General features: G+C 48.1%; 1 annotated feature.

The window, feature by feature from the left end:
* Positions 1,709 to 3,901: an enhancer, noted in NCBI's record as "VISTA enhancer mm573". NCBI's record gives its function as "enhancer in: blood vessels[5/8]" and the evidence as "EXISTENCE:transgenic organism evidence [ECO:0001131][PMID:17130149]".

Here is a 12,355-nt window from a genome sequence, read left to right as displayed (position 1 = left end):
CCTCAGATGATGCCTTGGCACACAGCTGGTGCATTCTCTTGGGTCTCTGTCTCCAAGCTCAGCTATGACCTCACTTTCACAACTCACAGGAATATCCACTCGCTCTAGAAAATTATGGGACAGCCTTTTCTTTTTCCTACTAATTTAGTAAACAGAAAGAAATGTGTTCCCCTATCAATAAATATACACCATTGTAGCAATGCATTGTTGGATTCGTAAGAAAACACCAAATTAAAAGGTTTAATCTAATACATTTTTTTCCACTTCACATAAGAAAAAATAATTTGCTGGTCATGGTGGTCCACACGATTAATACCAGCACTTGGGAGTCAGAGGCAAATGGATCTGTGAGTTTAAGGTCAGCCTGGTCTGCAGAATGAGTTCCAGGACACCTAGGGAGGGATACACAGAGAAACCCTGTCTCAAACAAACAGAAAGAATGAAAGAATGAAAGGAAGGAAGGAAGGAAGGAAGGAAGGAAGGAAGGAAGGAAGAAAAAGAAAGAAAGAAAGAAAGAAAGAAAGAAAGAAAGAAAGAAAGAAAGAAAGAACAACTTTAGAGATCGATGACTTGACCTTAGATGATGGAACTCATACATTTATTTTTGTTTGGTCCTCCTTAATACAACACTTTGCAACTCCATGTTCCTCTGCTCACATAATGACTGCTCAGGCTCCAAATAATCATAAACCCATCCACATTCTCCACATGGAAAAGATACTCTTCCTCTCCCACTTACATCGGACTTGCCCTCTGTAGCTGTAAGAAAAACCTTTGTTCTCTTGAGCATTGCCTTTGCTTTCTAGGTTCCCTGGATTTGGGTTTTGGTGGTTACTGAGACAAGGTCTCACTAGATAGCACAGGCTGACCTCACACTCTGCATGTAGTCAAGGGTCAAGGCTAGTCTTGAATTCAATGATCTTCTTGCCTAGGCTTCTCGTGTGTGTGTGTGTGTGTGTGTGTGTGTGTGTGTGTGTGTGTGTGTGTGTGTGTGAAAGAGAGAGAGAGAGAGTCCATCACCGTGCCCAGTAGTATACTGCCTTCCCCACCACCTTTGAGACAAGGTTTCATGTAATCCAGGTTGGCTTTGAGATGGAGCCAAAAATGACCTTTAACTCCTAATGCTCCTCCTTCTACCTCCCAAGTGTTGGGATGATAGATGTGTGCTTCCAGGGTTTATTCGCTGCTGGGGACCGAGCCCAGAGCTTTGTGCACACTGGACTACTTTCCACCTCTGAGCCATGCTCCCCACCCCAGATGTTGCCTTACAACAGAGCTTCCGACCCGCTGTGGCCTCCACTACCAGCTCACTTCCCACTTCTCAACTTTGTTCTAGTTAGATGCTTTGATTTTCTTGGCCAGTGGCTATTTCCAGAGATCAAATCAGTAGCTGTAAAATGGATAAAACACTAAACATCAAAATCATTGACTATGTCAAACTTGAAATGCCATTGAAGACTTGGCAGGAGTGATTGTCAGTTAACTCAACTCTTCATTTCCTGGACTATGGAGTCCTAGCACTGGTCACCTGTAGTGAGCCCTATGGACAATGGGTCTGTCCCTGAGGAACTCCGGTTTCACTGATGTGTGGGCAGGGGACAAAGGGTATATGCCCAGTAGTTTCACACACAGGCCAGATTGGGCAGGGGGTGTCACACCCACATGTCTGAAGACACACACCATTTTGAGTTGTGGGGTGGGGAAGCTGATGAAGGGCCCAGAAATGGACTTAAGACCTCTGATGTGTCCCTGTATCCTTCCCATGTCCCCCTGCTTTAGGGTTTCCTGTATAAACTTTTGTATACGGCTCTCCTGGAAGTGCCAAGGGAGAGTCCAGCCACCATGCCCTCCCTGGTTCGACTGGGACTCTTACTGGCCACCAAGGTTACAACCCAGATTCCACTCCACCCCTGCCTTCAAAGTAGGCACGGGTACTTCGGGCTTCTTTTTTGCTGGAGTCTAAGAATCCTGCCAGTCATGGCTGGCGAAGTGAGGTAGGCACAGGACAAAGCAGGAATCAAAAGCAGTCTGGGATTTGAGAGGACCTGGCTGTCCTCTGGGCCTCTCCTAGTAGCTTCCCCTAACCCCAGACTGCACCCTCCCCTTCCTGTTCCCCTTCCTCCCCGAGCTCTGAGCAGCCAAGCTTAGCTTCCAGTCAGACTTTCCGGAAATCCCCTACCCAATTTCCATCTCCTGAAACAAAGACTCTCCAGAGGCTTTGCCCATTGTCCTTGGGACAGGAACAATGAAAGGGCGGAGTCGCCTCCGGCTGCGGGGCTGGCTCTAGTCCTGGCTGGTCTCCTGTTAAAGCATTGGCCAGAGCGCAGGGTCCCACACTTAGGGGCACAGCCTGCAGCCTTTCTTCTTCTAGCTGAACCTCTGAGTCTCAGGGCTGTAGCTGGACACCTGCCGTGCCTCCCGCAGGCTTAAAGTGGCCCCCGCTGCCTACTAAATCCCCTTCGTCCCAGGGGCTATTCTGCTCTTGCCCACCCCCAACTCAACGTCCAGTCCAGCTCCTCTGACCCTGGGGGGACCCGGCCCCTTCCCTACGGCTCGCCTTGCGGGGTCGGGTCACAGGAGGCCGGAGGATTCCAATGTGCAAATAAACACAAGTGGCTTTGATCAGGGCGACTGGCACAAGAAAAACGAGCGCCCTGGTCGCCAGAAAGGGGCGCTTGAAAGCGGGCTGAGGAAGAGCGCGGGGGAGCTCTATTCCTTTCGCTGCTCTGAAAACCTATTTTGTTTGAAAAAGAAAATAGGCGATCCTGGGAGAGGGCCCCCGCCAGGCATTTCAGACTTTCCCTGGAACCGAATATCCCATGAGTGGTTCTTTCTGTTCCCAGTAGGGGGTGGGCTGCCTGGACCCCACCCTCCCTGGAGGCCTCGCCTTTGGAACATCTCGGGTGCCCTAGGGAGAGACAGAGGCAGAAAGGAGCTGGGCTGGGGTGGGGTTGCAGGCTGGGAGGGGGCCGGGCCTATTGTCTCCCTGGGCACCAATCCACAGCCCCAGGCAGCTTAGAGAGGGCAGACAAAGGAGGGAATGGGAGGCACAAAGGGGCGCGGAATGAAACGGTAAGTAAAGGCAAACAAAAGTGAACCAGGGAGACAAAAGCTGGGAACAATATTCCCCAGGCAATAGGCTCTGGGAACAATAGGGACACTGACAGCCCCACAAAGACACCAGTGTCTCCAAGTAGACGTTATCTCAGGCAGTGGTTGGCAGCCCCGCTCTGGCTGCAGCTATTTTCAGTGCCGCTTTTGTGCCATGCTGAACAATATTCCTTGCATGGCTGCTGATAGAAAGATGAGAAGGTTTCTGTTTGATTCTCTCCTTCCTTCCCTCCTCCTCCCCCAGTTCCAGCCCTACCAGCTCCAAGGCACTGCAAGCCCAAGGCACTGGCCCCATCGGGGCTGTGTGCTTTGTGTGTGTGTGTGTGTGTGTGTGTGTGCTGGAGAAGACCCAGGCAGCAAGCCAAGAGGGTCTCTTGCAGCACTTCCGCCTGCCCTCCGACTGCCCAGGGCCACGGAGAGTGGAAGACAATGGAGAGTGGGAGATTAGGGCTGGGCAAGTAGAACTTGGGAAACCCAATTACCTAAAGTAGTGAACCCTTAAAGAGACCCACTTGGCATTCTTGGCCTCACTGTTGCTGGCTCTTCAGCAGAAAGGGGTCCCACCCTGCCACTCTGCTGCCTCCTCCTGTCGGTGATCCCCACCCACAGCTTCCTTCCCTTCTGTCCCTTAGCCTTGTGAGCTCCCAACCTCTCTTCCCAGCTACACCATAGCAAACCTAAGGGGTCAGCAAAGTCAACTCTAGTCTTAGGAAAGCATGGTTGTAGGATACTGGCCCCTCCTAGACCAGCCAGACTTTGCTCAAGACTGCCCAAGTCACATCCCACTGTGTTAGCCTCTCTGTGGTCAGAAACTCTGACCTGGAATTCTGACCCAGGCGCTCCTTTCTCATGGCTACTCTGCCAATGAAGAGAGTGACACAAGTCTCTTGGGATTCATTATGTATGGCTTCACTGTGGGCTTTAATGCAGCCTCACGTTACCTAACTGCTATGGATATTGTCATATTCAGGTCATTTTCTATGTGGCTCAACCCCTTTGAGGTCTCTAGCTTCCTACGACAACTTGCAACCAAACTATGGAGAAAGGCGCTGATAACAGGGTGTAGTGGGCCACACCTTTAATCCCAGCACTTGGGAGGCAGAGGCAAGTGGATCTCTGTGAGTTCAAGGCAGTCTGGCATACACACTGCGTTCTCGGACAACCAGGGAAAGAAAGAAAAGACAAAAGGGAAGGGACTGATAAAAACCTAAGAAACCAAAGGCTGTCATGAAGCTCTGCCATCAGAAGGTCCAGCTTTGTCAATGTGTTAGTGCCTGGGAGGCAGACGACACCTGTGCCTCTGCTGGCCAGCACCTGGCTTTGTGTTAAAACAGTGAGCACTCACGGAGGAGGGGCAGGACTGCAGTAGGTAGGAAACCAGAACTTCAGCTTAGCTGGTAGCTCGAATGCTGAGTCTGTGCTCTCAGCTCCAGCCTCTCCCTGTGAGAAAAAGGTACCCACAGGCTCCTCAGAAATGCCTTACCTGCATCTGCTCCCAAACCAACCCCTAAGACAAGAGCTCACCAAGAAGCCCAGCTGGACTCGAACTTGTCATTACTCTGCCTCAGTCCCCTGAATGCTGCCTATATAGGTTTATGCCACCACTCCTGGAAGGGATTTACATGTTAGCAAGATTCTCCTGTGACATAATTCCTGTGTACTGGGTGGCAATCTAGCAATTCGCTTCTATTTGTCATCTGACTAACACATACAGACACACACACACACACACACACACACACACACACACACACACACAGAGCATCTTTACACTCAAAGCGTGCTGTGGAAGGATAAACCCTGTTAGGACTTACCTCCTTGTATGAGCCTCTGATGATTGTTTTTGTTTTGTTTTGTTTTGTTTTTGGTTTGGTTTGGTTTGGTTTTTTTGAGACAGGGTTTCTCTGTGTAGCCCTGGCTGTCCTGGCACTCACTCTGTAGATCAGGCTGGCCTCGAACTCGAGCTCAGAAATTCGCCCGCCTCTGTCCCCCAAGTGCTGGGATTAAAGATGTGCGCAACCATGCCCGGCTGATGGTTGATTTTTAATGTGTTGTCAACTTGACTGGGACAGGAAGTGCCTAAACACTTGGTCAAACACTATTCTGGATGTGTTATTAGAAGAGATTAACACATCACTTAGAAGGCTGAGGGAAGGTTGGGGGGAGTGGTCGGCAATGAAGTACCTGCCAAGGACACAGAGACCAAATAACAGAAATAAAAACCATGATTGAATGACGGTGACTGCAGGAGTGGACCTCACTGACTAAAAACTTGAAGAGAACAAAGGACTGAGAAGGAGGGTCCTCCTACTAGGGTCCTCCCACCAACTCCCACCAGCACACCATACTGGCTGCATCACCTGCCTTTGCACTTTAACTCACTGGTTCTCAGTCCTCAAACTTTTGACCATTGGACCTGACTTCACAGATTTGTCTCTTCTGCTACTCTGGCCTTGAGACTAAAACTAGAGCCACACCATTGCTTTTCTAGGTCTATAGCTTGCTGACAGAGATTTTAGGCACCCGTCCCTCCCCCTTGGTTCCGGATACTGAACCCATTCCTCTCTCTTATGTACACACCCACACCCCACTGGCTACAGTTTTTGGTGCAAAGAAATAGGGTGCTACTTCATGAATGAATACTTCAATGTGTATTTTCTTTTGTTTTTTTCTTTTCTTTTTAACAAAAAGACATTTTCTTTTTTCCTCTTCTTCTTCTTCTTCTTCTCCTTCTCCTCCTCTTCCTCTTCCTCCTCCTCCTCCTCCTTCTTCTTCTTCTCTATAAAAATTCATTTATTTTATTTATATGAGTATACTGTAGCTGTCTTCAGACACAGAAGAAGGCATCAGATCCTATTACAGATGGTTGTGAGCCACCATATGGTTGCTGGGAATTGAACTCAGGACCTCTGGAAGAACAGTCAGTGCTCTTAATCTCTGAGCCATCTCTCTAGCCCCCTTTTGGTTTTTCAAGACAGGGTTTTTCTGTGTAACAAGAGCCCAGGATGTCTGAACTCATTTTATAGACCAAGCTGGCCTCCAACTCACAGAGATCCTCCTGTTTCTGCTTCCTGAGTAAGGGAATTAAAGGCATGTGTTAGCAAGCTTGCCAAGTGTGTTTTCTTGTTGTTATTTTTGTTTTGTTTTGTTTTGTTTTGTTTTGTTTTTGTTTTTGAAATAGGGTTTCACTCTGTAGTCTTGGTTATCCTGGAATTCACTGTGTAGACCAAGCTAGCCTCAAAGTCATAAAGATCTGCCCGTCTCTGTCTCCCAAGTGTTGGGATTAAAGGTGTGCTTCAGACAAGGGACGATTCAAAAAACTTAAGAACAGTAACACATGTTTATAATTCCAGTTTAGGAGCAGAGGCAGGAAGATCATGAGTTCAAGACCAGGTTGGGCTATTTAGTGTGGTGATAAGAGAGCTTGCCTTCATGTGGCCCTGGGTACATGATGCCCTGGATTTTACCCTTAGGCTTGCATAAACAAGCCATGGTGGCATGATGGCATACGCTCAGGAGATGGAGACAGAAAGACAAGAAGTCTGAGGTTAACCTCAACTATGTGGTGAGTTCAAGGCTAGCCTGAGCTACAAGTCTAGTCTTAAGGGGGAAAAAAGAAGAAGGAGAAGGAGGAGTTGGAGGAGGAGGAGGAGGAGGAGGAGGAGGAGGAGGAGGAGGAGGAGGAGGAGGAGAAGAAGAGGAGGAGGAGGAAGAGGAGGAGGAGAGGGCTAGGCTGGAAACACAGTTCAGCTATTAAGAACAGGCACTGTGCAGAGGCAGGTGGATTTCTGAGTTCGAGGCCAGCCTGGTCTACAGAGTGAGTTGCAGGACAGCCAGGGCTACACAGAGAAACCCTGTCTCAAAAATCCAAAAAAAAAAAAAAAAAAAAAAAAAAAAAAAAACAGGCACTGTTCTTCTACAGGACCCAGGTTAGATTGCCAGCACCACATGGCAAGCTCCCAACTGTTAGAAATGCCAGTCCTAGGGGATCCAACTCTGCTGGCCTCCACAGGCACTACACGGATGTGGTACAAACTTAAATTCATAGAAATAAATAATAATAATAAGTAAAAGATTAAAGAGGGCATCAGAGCTACCTTCTTGATGTCCAGGGTGAAGCTACTGCTCTAGTTTCAAGATAGACTTGGTCTAAAGCTTTAAATGGTCCCTTAGCAGTGAGATGCTACCCAGTCGTGTTTCTGGAGTGTAGACCTACCTGGCTGAGCTGTGGAGGAGACCGCTGTCCAGTCTGAAAGGCAGCATCAAGCCAAAGAGAATTGCCCATGAACCATACCATCCAGCAGAATGCACCTGGGATGGCTGGGGTCTTTGCTTCATTTTACTTTTTTCTTTTGGGGAATGCAAATGACTCCTATACATCTCGGACTTCACATATTCATAGATGGAGAATGATTTTGTCTCTGGCTTTGTTAATTCCAACCTACCCACTTCCTCCACCTCATTCTCCCCAGCTCTCCACCACCACCAAGGGCTCTGGCCCCTAGCCCATGGTGCTTGTAGGAGGCAGCATCATCTTGATGAGGTCAGGCATAGCTGAAAAGTGTTAGATCATTGGTGGTGGTTGTGGGGTGCAATTGAAAAGAATTATAGGATACTGCTCACTTGATACCCACATACCCTGTCTCTTTCTCTCTGTCTCCTACTCTCCCCTTATTGGCCATTCTGAGATAAGGACGTTCTGCCCCATGACAGGCTCCAAAATTCAGGAGGCCAGCTGAGCCAGGGCTCCTCCTTGGGAGCAGATTCGCAGCGACAGTTACAAGCTTACACTTCTTTCTCACCGTCCCTAGCTGACATGAGCCTTTGGACTCCAGGGCTGAGCTTAAAAGGGGCCCTCACTTTGAGGGCTGTTGGATGAAATAAATGTACTTGGTGTGCAACAAGGATGTGAACGGAACAAGGTGCTGTGGACTGAGTCATACTCCCTCCCGTTCCTGGGTCATAACCCCCAGTGTGACTGTGTTTGGAACAAGGAAGTACTTAAGATTAAATGAGGCTACGAGTATGGGCTCTGCAGGATTGAGATCCTGGTCAGGAGAGGACCAAGGAGTTCAGTCTTTCTGTCCTGCCTTTTGAGGACACAGAGAAGGGCTGATTAGAAGCCAAGATGAGTGCCTTGACCAGAAACCTTGGTCTGGGACTTTTAGAAGTGGGAGAAAATAAACTTCAGTTTATAAGTTTCTGAGTCACTATGCTTGGTTTTGTGGCCCCAGGACACTAATATAATCTGTAGTGATGGAGAGCTGTGCTGCACAGGATTGCAGGGCTCTGTGGTGTGTCACCACTGATGACACATGGGGCCCCATTATGACAAGAGGACAAAGGAGGCCTCTTCTGACCTCTGATATCCTTGGCACAAACAAGACAAGAGCAAAATGACCTATTTGGGGGTACTGCTGTGCACCCCAAAGTCAAACCGAGTTCCAGGCAGGGATAGGAACCAGCCACGAAGGCTCTGCTTCAGAACTCCTCAAAGGGCCAGAGAGATGGCTCAGTGGTTAAAAGCACTGACTGCAATTCCCAAAAAGCAGAGAGTTTGAGTCCTAGTACTTACATGGGGGCCCACGACCATCTGTAACTTCAGTTCCAGGGGCTCCAATGCCCCTTTCTGCCCTCTGAGGTCACTGCATGCATGTGGTGCACAGACAGATGCAGGCGAAACCCCCATACACACAAAGTTGTACAAATAAGTTTAAAAGTCAGATAGGGAGGCAGTGGTAGGGATATAGCTCTGTTGGTAGAGTGTTTGCCTGGGTTTCATGAAACCCCGGATTTGGTCCCCAACGCCACCAAACAGCACTCACAAAACCGTAAAACAAAACAAAACAAAAAAGTCTCCACATTAATTATATACAAAGGAAAGCCTTTGTTGATGTTAGCGTCTACTTATTAATACACATTCTTGTGTGGTTATTTTCCTCTTAATGTGTTAAATCTTTCCATGTTCTGTGAAGACGGTGACTCCTGTGTGCTCAGCACATCCAGATTTATGAACTCTTGCAGAATGTTTGCGTGGTTGCATTCCTCTGTCCAGGAAGTCATTTCCCTCCGGTAGGGGGACAGCACTATCTGCGGAGGTCAAGTCTCAACCAGATGGAAGTGGTCCGGTTGGCAGCCGATAAGCCTATGATCAGCCAAACTGGAAGATGAGCCCCCAACTCCTCCCATCACACTCTCCATACGAAGGGAGGGTAGACGGTGGGGGGGGGGCGGGGGGGGGGAATTAAGGTTTGGAATCTACCATCTTGAAACTACTCACAATTCATTCTGGAAAAGTGGTCAGCAGGGGTGAGGTTAAGTGATCTCCCTGCTCGTCCTGGTTTTCAGCTCTTCGTAAGCCGAGGCAGCCTCTGTGGCAAATGTGCTCAACATGCCCCTGTCTCCTTATCACCGCCACTGGGAAGGTCAAGAGTGCCAGGAACCAGGTATACTGCCAGCCCGACCCCTCCTGCAGGCTCAGGTGTCCAGTGTCCAGAGGAGCTGATCTGGTGCGAGCGAAGGACCCTTAGCTCACAGGGAGCGCACACGGGAGGGTGGCATGGGGGTTGGAGGGGACACAGCAGCAGCTTGCAAAGAGCTGTGCTCAGAGTACCATAGGGACTCAACAAATCGGAAGATAAGCACAAGAAGGGAAGGACTTGGCAGGAGGAACAGGAGCCTACCAGATGATGTTGGGACAAACTGGCTCTCAGAGGCTTAATGGGTCCTCTCAGGCTGCTCGGTCAAAAGACAGGAGGCTGGCTTTTACACCACACATCTGTCTCCTGCTCCACTGGAGTCAGGCAGGTCCTTGTCAAAGAACCAACAGGTTCAGCATCGGATGAGGCTCTTTTCTTGGCTCTCAGGTCTTTCTGCTGTAAGCTTGTAAGGAGGAGGGGACAGGGCTTTCTCTGAAGCCTCTTGTAAGGGCTCCGATCCACTCAGTGTGCAGCTCTCAGGACCCCATCCTGCCTCTAAAGTCCCTCCTTCCCACACCATCTTCTACCATGGGATGAGGACTCACTGAGTGCATTCGGAGGATTTATTATTGTCTGAATTTTGGTGAGCATTGATGAGAGAGTGAACTAAAAGAAAGAGCCTTCTGCAGTATTGATGGTGGAGAATAGATTTTGTTTCTGTTGTTGAGCGTGTGAAACACACTCATCATATATAGCTAGAAGTTTGAGAGCCTTTTCTTGTTCTCTCAAGCATTAGGGATAGAACCCAAGCGTAGCTGGGAGGTGGTAACACACACCTTTAATCCTTTACTCAGGAGGCAGAGGCAGGCAGAACTGAGTTGAGACCAGCTAGTTCTACAGAGCTAGTTCCAGAACAGCCAGGGTTACACAGAGAAACCCTGTCTCAAAACAAAACAAAAACAAAGAACCCAGGCCTGCAGGCATGCTAGGTAAGCATTCTACCAGGAAGCTAGCCCCAGAGTCTAGGCTCTTATTTTAGAATTAATAATAAAGAGACTGTAAAAGATGGCTCAGTGGGTAAAACCACCTACCACACAAGCCTGATGACCTGAGTTCTAGCCCCAAATCCATGAAAAAAAAATGAATAAATCAGGCACAGTAGTGTCCATCTATAGTACCAGCGCTGCCCCAGTGAGACAGAAGGCAGAGACTTGAGAACCCCACCTCCCATCCCTTCCTGAAGCTCCGGAGCCAGCTAGCCTTGTGTAGGTGGCACCAGGGCAAAAACAAGAGAGATCTGGTCTTGGAAACAAGATGAAGGAAAGAACCCACCTTGGAAGTTGACCTTTGACCTCCACACATGCTAGCCATGTAAAGGTGCACACAGCCAACCCTGGTGACCTGAGTCTGATCCCAAAAGTCACAGTGGAAGGAAAGAGTGGAAGGACTACTACTACTGTGAGTTATCCTGTGACTTCCATACACACGCTGTGACGAACATACCCACTGTCACATGTGCATTTGCAAACACGGGCACATACATGCATGTACGCCATACAGTCAGGCACACATACACGCATACACACATGCACACTCATGCACGTATGCATACTCATACAAGTACACACACAGACGAATGCACACACAAACACACACGCACGCGAGCACACAAGCACACATATGCGCATATACACGTGTGCTCAGGCATGAACACATGTATGCTAGATGAGATGTCCTGAGCTGGAGTTCACCTGAACTGAGAGCTAGCTAGAGAGACAGACAAAGTCATGTGTAAACTTGGATGGGATTCGATCCAAGTCCAATAACTTAAGATGACAGTGAAATATAAGTGAGAATACATGGTAGAATGGTTATGGTCCAAAATATTGGCAAAACCAGATGCTGATGAGTGTGTGTGAAGCAACAGAGCGCCCACTCACTGCTGGTGAGAATACAGAATACCACAGCAGCTTTGAAACAGTCTGGATCTTTTCTTTTCTGTTCTTTTCTTTTCTATTCTTTTCAGGTTTTCAAGACAGTGTTTCTCTGTATGACCCTGGTTATCCTGGTACTGGATCTGTAGACCAGGCTAGCCTAAAACTCAGAGATTTGCCTGCCTCTGCTTTCCAAATGGCTGGGATTAAAGGCATGTGCCACCACTGCCCAGCTATCTGGATGTTTCTATGGTGAGTACACTCTTACTCTTAGTTGGTCCAGCAACTGTCTCTTTAGTATCATTTGCTCCAAGAGCATTTATTCTAAAACAAATGTCACACTAAAGCCCGAATGTGCATTTTTATAGCAGCTTCACTAACAGTTGCTAAGATTTGGAAGCAACCAAGATATTCTCAGTAGCTGAACAATAAGCTGTGGTACATACAGTTGCTGAAATATTATTCAGCCCTGAAAAGGAATGAGCAGTCAGGGCTGGAGAGATGGCTCAGCGGTTAGGAGTACCGTCTGCTCTTCCGAAGGTCCTGAGTTCAAATCCCAGCAACCACATGGTTCTGATCTGATGCCCTCTTCTGGGGTGTCTGAAGACAGCTACAGTATACTTACATATAATAAATTAAGAAATCTTTAAAAAAAGGAATGAGCAGTCAATCCATGAAAAGACAAAAAGGAAGCTTAAATGTTTATATATGTGTGTGTGTGTGTGTGTGTATTTACAACACACACACACAATAACTATATATTTGTAACTATATATTTGTGTAACTATATATTTGCAACACGTGTGACTATATATTTGCAGCATATGTAACTGCTCTGATACAGACACTGATAATGGGAGTGGGGTATATTTAGGAACTCTGTACTTTCCA

Source organism: Mus musculus, chromosome 1 (assembly GCF_000001635.26).
Source record: "Mus musculus strain C57BL/6J chromosome 1, GRCm38.p6 C57BL/6J".
NCBI lineage: Eukaryota > Metazoa > Chordata > Mammalia > Rodentia > Muridae > Mus > Mus musculus.
Note: the sequence above shows the minus strand (reverse complement) of the source record. Positions and strands in the feature narration are given on the sequence as shown.